The sequence below is a fragment of the Dipteris shenzhenensis genome, chromosome 33, assembly GCF_047967505.1.
Source record: "Dipteris shenzhenensis isolate YYH24624 ecotype China chromosome 33, Dip_SZ_1.0, whole genome shotgun sequence".
NCBI classification, from domain to species: Eukaryota; Viridiplantae; Streptophyta; class Polypodiopsida; order Gleicheniales; family Dipteridaceae; genus Dipteris; species Dipteris shenzhenensis.
In genome coordinates this window covers 42,072,746-42,078,745 of record NC_141628.1, presented here as the reverse complement: position 1 = coordinate 42,078,745, position 6,000 = coordinate 42,072,746, and positions in this window count along the sequence as shown.

Below are 6,000 nucleotides of genomic sequence, written 5' to 3'. Positions count from 1 at the left end.
CCCAGGAGAAAGAACCCACATGATGAAGGGGAGGGTACTAGTTTTAGCGCGGCCAAGCTGAGACTTAAGCATTGGCACCAAAGTTCAAGCAGAGATGGCAAGAGACAATGCAAGTGCTGCTACCATAGTTCCTCTTAGAGCTGCAGTCAGCAAACTCAGTAAAGGGCACCCCACATTTAAGAGAAGTAGAGTTAGTATTTGAAGATGGTTTTATTTCACAAACACTACTTCTATTGGATCTTGAGTCCCAGGTGGGAGTACAAACAAGATGTCTTGATGCTAGCAGTTAGTAAACTCAAGCACTCTTAGAATAGATTCGGGTTCTAGCAAGATTGGCTCCCCCTTGGCCTTTATTCTTTACAGAGGAAGAATGGGTGGATACGCATACCCACAATATATGGTTCCAACAGACATTTTTGGACAGCAATGTTGATCCCTTGTTGGGAAGTAATAGCATACCAATGGGATACTAGTGCATTCAATGGTGGGGTGCTAACTGTGTCATACAAGAAGCAACAAGATTTTGTAGCACAACGAGGTGCTATTGTGCACCATTTGATCAATAATATATTCTTAAGTATGTCCCAGTTTCCCTCATGTTCTGCCCAACTTCTCTAAATGGTGGAACGGCTACTCGAGAATGCCCTCATAAAGGCAGAGATGTATTTTAATCACATCAAATAGCTCTTCCATCCTCCCTATGAAAAGTGGTTCAGACCCAATAGTCGGGTGGTGTGCCAATACAATACTATGTTTGAGTCTTGAGCATGGATGCACTTCAACCTTGGCGAGTTTGTTTGTATTTGGATTGATGCCTGGCAAGCATCCCCAACAATCTTTCCAATAGACATACAAGGCATCTATGTGGCCACCTAAGTCCCCGACCTATCAGTGTGAGATTGAATGGCAGATACTAGGAGTGTCCCTATGGGCTACTCCACCACAAGCTACGCCACTGGCTAGAACTACAGAAGAACCTTTTGAAGGACAAGCAGTCATGTCCACCATAGAGTAGTTGATGCTACAAAGGCAATTAGAGGAACCCACTCCTGAGAAGCCATCAGCATTACATTAGCAGCACCAAGCCCCTCCCCAAAAAAGCTACAGACACGAAGATGCCTAGTTGGTGGAACACTATCATTCAAACAATAGCTGGAGCGTGTAGTTCAAGATGAGCTATGAGGACACATCTCAAACTAAGTTGAGGCAAGCGCCGAGTGTTAACCTCTATGGTTAATAGGAGGCTGAGAACTAGCTAACTCAGCAGCAACAGCAAGGAACTCAGCATAGTAAATCTCATGCGATGAAGGACTTGATTGGTGCCGACTACGAAGACGGTGCATCTCCACTGATCTAGGAGGAATGTAGAAAACAAATAGCAGTGACCAATTGTGGAGTCCACCTTATTAGTTAGGAGTAGAATTAGAAGTTGGTGGGATCGCCTCTAATTGCATTGGTGAAGCTCCTACTTACAGGTAGATATTGAGATTAGGAAGAGAGGATTATAGAGACTACTCAAAGGTGACAAGTTTCATGTGTAGATAGAGACTAGCATAGAACTAGATAGTCCAAGAAAGGCTGCTTGCTCATAGGGTTTCTACTCGAGGTGAGGCGAGGGAAAGTGAGTCCGAGTTTGAGTGGAACTATCATGAGTCTGTGCAGCTAAGAGCTATTGTAATGAGAGAATTACTTTTATAACTCCTTTTGTATCTCTCTTGCTCAAGTATTTGTGTACTTGTATTCATATAGTTTGTTCACACAATGTGTCGCCTTGTGTTAGTTCTACATTGACGTCTCATTCCACTCGTCCTTGCACTGTGAATAGGAAACCTTGCACAACAACTTGTGTATTGCAAGAAAGGGCATCTTCTCTTATGAGAACACTCACACTAAGATCGATCATGGGGTAGTTAGCCAATCAACTCAGGAGGTAGGGTAAAATACCATTAAAAACTCATTAGAGGCTAACCAGGTAGATCCTCTTGGATAACCTAGTTAGTCTCATGGTAAGTGAGCAAACTAGAGGGGGCCTCAAGGATATACTAAAAGGGGGAAATATGTTCATATGGAGTCCCAAGCTCTCAAACCAACACCTCTGATCATCCTGAGCTACTAATGTCATGGATGAGGATAAGCCCATCCATGGTAACCTTGGTCAACCTGAGGTCGAGGAGCCATAATCCCTGACTCAATAGAGTGCTTTGGGATATGATGAAGAAAGCTATGTCTCATCATGTGTATGAATCCAAGAAATTCCCTTAATCTGTCCATAAGGTACCGTTATAGCTCCAAGTTAGGGCCTCGTGCTCTGGATCTGATAGATCCCATCCTTCTATAAAGGGGGGCCTCTAGATCCCTGTCGAGGGCTTATTAGAAGCCATCCATCTCAAACTAATATTATGCTCTTGTAAGAGTGTTCCCTCTCCTCTACCTACAAGGGTGTGATGCCCTCATCCAAGTTGATCTGAGGGTGGTCCCGTAAAACTATCTACCTCCATAGTGCTGCAATGCGAGTCTGAGTGTCTTTGAATCAGATGTGATGAGAGGTTGCTCCCGAGTGGGGTTGCATCCTATGTGCCATGTGCTTGAGTGTCTAAAATAGATAATGAGAGGCTACTCTTGAGTGGGATCCCATCCTATTCATGATGCACTCCTACTCCCGAGCTCCTAGGGTGGAAGCCACAAAGTTGGCCGCATCATCAAATGGTAGTGGTGGATGTATGAGGAATGCCTTGGGCCATAATGTTGAGAGCCTTACTTGCTCCTTGGTGCTACTCAAGAATAATGGTTGAAACGGTGGCCTTTGCAAGCTCTTGTTTTGTGACATCCACCCATCTGGAGGTCTCCTCCATGGCCAACTATGTGGTGGCTTATGTGCCTCCACTATTGGCCCATTGCTCGAGACTGTTGCTAAGGCACAAGGTCCTCACAAAGCCATAACACCTCCTCATCAAGGCTATGGATAAATCTATCTTGCTCCATCTCTAATGCGTAGGTGATGAACCTCCAGGATAAGCTACACTTTAATCCTTAGGTGGAGTTAGGTGTAACTGATGTGACCGGTGTGACTGATATGGATAAGGTATGAAGGGCGGCTCAGTGAGTGGGATAGGGGAGAGGTGCAAAGGGGTGGAGATGAAAAAAGATTAATGAGGTTGTGGGGATATCTAGGAGATGGATGGGATAGCACAACTGTAGATGGAAAGGGTAGCTGGCTAAGGGGTGGAGGTGACAAGAAAGTGGAGTATACTATGGCAATAAGGGGGTACGGTGGGGGTCAAACTACAAGGGCATGTCGAAGCTAGCACAGATGCCAATACCAAAGCTGAAGGTGATGTCACTGATGATGATGATCATGATGATGATGATGCCAAGGGTGATGATAATGATGATGGTAGCCTGAGGCTAGGGCTGACGATGAGCCTATTGTAGCTACAAGCTTTTGCTCAACCATACTTTTCATGACAAGAGAAAGGGGTAATAGGAAGGGGAGGGTGCATTTAGGTGCATTGAATGGTAGATGCATGGAGCATAGGCTAGGGTATGCTAAATGGGAAGATGGAACTTGAGTGATCTCAAGGTACATTAATGAAGGGGTATAATCCTTCATTGTGAATCTAATGTAGCATTCTCTCTACCACCTTGCATTCATCTACCATCTTTCTTCCATCTTGCATGTAGGTCAAAAAGAGAAACAAGTACTCTCATGAGGGTGCTCTTTCCCCGTTGGAGGGCATATCGGCATTTAAATTTTGCATGCATTGCACACATTTGCATTCTTGAAAAGCTTGGAACTTCACATTTGGTATCACAGAGGCGACAATAGAAAGAGAAGAAGCAAGCAGGGAAAGGAGAGAGAGGCAGTGTGTGGGACAAAGAGAGGTTGGCGCACACAGGCAAAGCAAAGGAATAGTGTGGTACGGACAAGCAGGTGAGACAGTGGGAAAGGCCACGCAGAGGGACTCGCACGAGATGCATGTGTTAGCGCAAGCTTTGAAGGGATGCATACGATGACGCACATGAAGGCAGGCCTTGGGAACCGTGCGATAGTGATAAACCAAGCAAGGCAGGCATGAACTAGGGAAGCAAGTCTCTCTGAGTTTTTTTGTGTTACAACCCTGAATTTCGAAGGGCCTAAGGCAAGGGGTTTCTCTAAAAATTCTATTATTGGATGGGAAACGGGGTGCCCTAATGGCGTGACTCCCCCGTGCGAATGTGTCCTTAAAACCCTTAAACCATGAAGAAAGAGACCCCCCTCGCCCATTCTTTCTAACAAGAAGTCGGATTGGAACAAGATTTTAAGGGGATGATCCACCCGCCAAGTATACTCCTTTAACGGTGTCCAGAGCTCCAATCCACTCAAAACAAGTAGCCCAAATGGAGTGTACCAGTTTACAGCATAAAAACAGGGAAGAAAGGCCAAAAGAGTAGGAACAAGAGGTCATATCAAAAGAACTTTTTCGACACAAGCGAAGTGAGAGTCAAATAAGTACCACCAATTCTACAACACTTGACTTTTTCTGTAAAATAAATCTTATTTTTGAAATTACAGCAAGTCATTTTCTCTCTTGTATTACTAAAAGGAAAGAATGGAAGGGGAAGGGAGATTTAATAATGAGCTTGTCCTTTTTTCTCCAATACCTGAAGGGGATAGGGAGAGCACACCATCACTTCATCCTAAAGAGGATAGTTTAGATGAGAGTTACACACATCTTGAGTATGATAACCCACACATAGAATTACCTGCATCTCTCTTTCAAGAACCTCTTGATAGGAAGTTCTCCTTTAGAAATGAAGGGAGAAATGAGTCTATCCATTTACGCCTTTAACTCAAAATCTTGTACACATGGATTATAATCCAAGTGCAAGAGGGAGAGAGGAGTCTCCCATTGATAAGCTAGGTTCTCAGCTTAGCAATACGATTAAACACTCCATTATGAGAAGATTAGGGACTAAGAGTGTTCTAAACTTTGGGGATGAAGATTTAAGTATCCCTTCGAAGAGATCCAAGTTAACTGTGAGAGAGAATCGAATTCCCCAAATATGATGGGGCAAGGGAGGCTGACAAAATGCTCAGTTGGATTCGTCGTTTCGAGCTATACTTTACCCATCAAGACAAGACAGAGCAAGAGATTTGCCACATTGCATCTACAAAAGGATGCTCTAATGTGGTGATCTTTGTCACAAACAGAAAGAGAGCCCAAAATGGGCTAAGTTCGTGGAGCAACTGAACGCCACTTTCATGCTGCCGAGGCATGAAGAGAACCTGCCCTTCCTTTCGGAAAGGTGTACGTAATTCGATAATGAGAGTAACACTGAATTTACAGCTACGTTTTGAAAACTCTTCTCGAGTTACTTGAGCAAAATGAGGATGATAGAAGAAAGAAGTATTTAGCAACCCTAAGCTCGAAAGTTGTGAGAAGTGTAACGGAAATGAACGAGAGAGAGAGAGAGAGAGAGAGCACGCCTCACACACACACACACACACACTGAGAAAGAGAGAGAGAGAGAGGAGAGAGAGGCACAGGAGAATTGCAAGTGATCTCTGAAGACATTAGGAAAAAAGGGAGCTCATTTTGGGGCCTTTTAGCCCAGAAGGAAAATAGCCCTCCACCAATCAAAGAAGGGCCAACGTAACGTTGAAAAAGTCAAAAAAAGAAAAGAAAAAGAAATACCATCAAGTTTGCATTAAATGAGGATACTTGAGCTAGTTTATTATATCTAGCATACAGTGCATAATTTGGTATTTCTGACATTAGTGGCGCATCCGGAGCGAGCCAAAACCCCCGAAAAGAGTTTTAAAACATCGAAAACGAGCCCTCGAAGGCTCGAAAAGCGACCTCTACAAATGAAAGTGATTTGACAGGTGGGACCCCGGTACCAAATTATGCACCGTACGTCAATGGGGTTGTCATATTTTATTGTTTGAGGAAAGAAAAATCAAGAAATTATGAATTTCTCTCAGGGCCCCAAAATCAGCTTCCTTTTTTTCTAATGAAA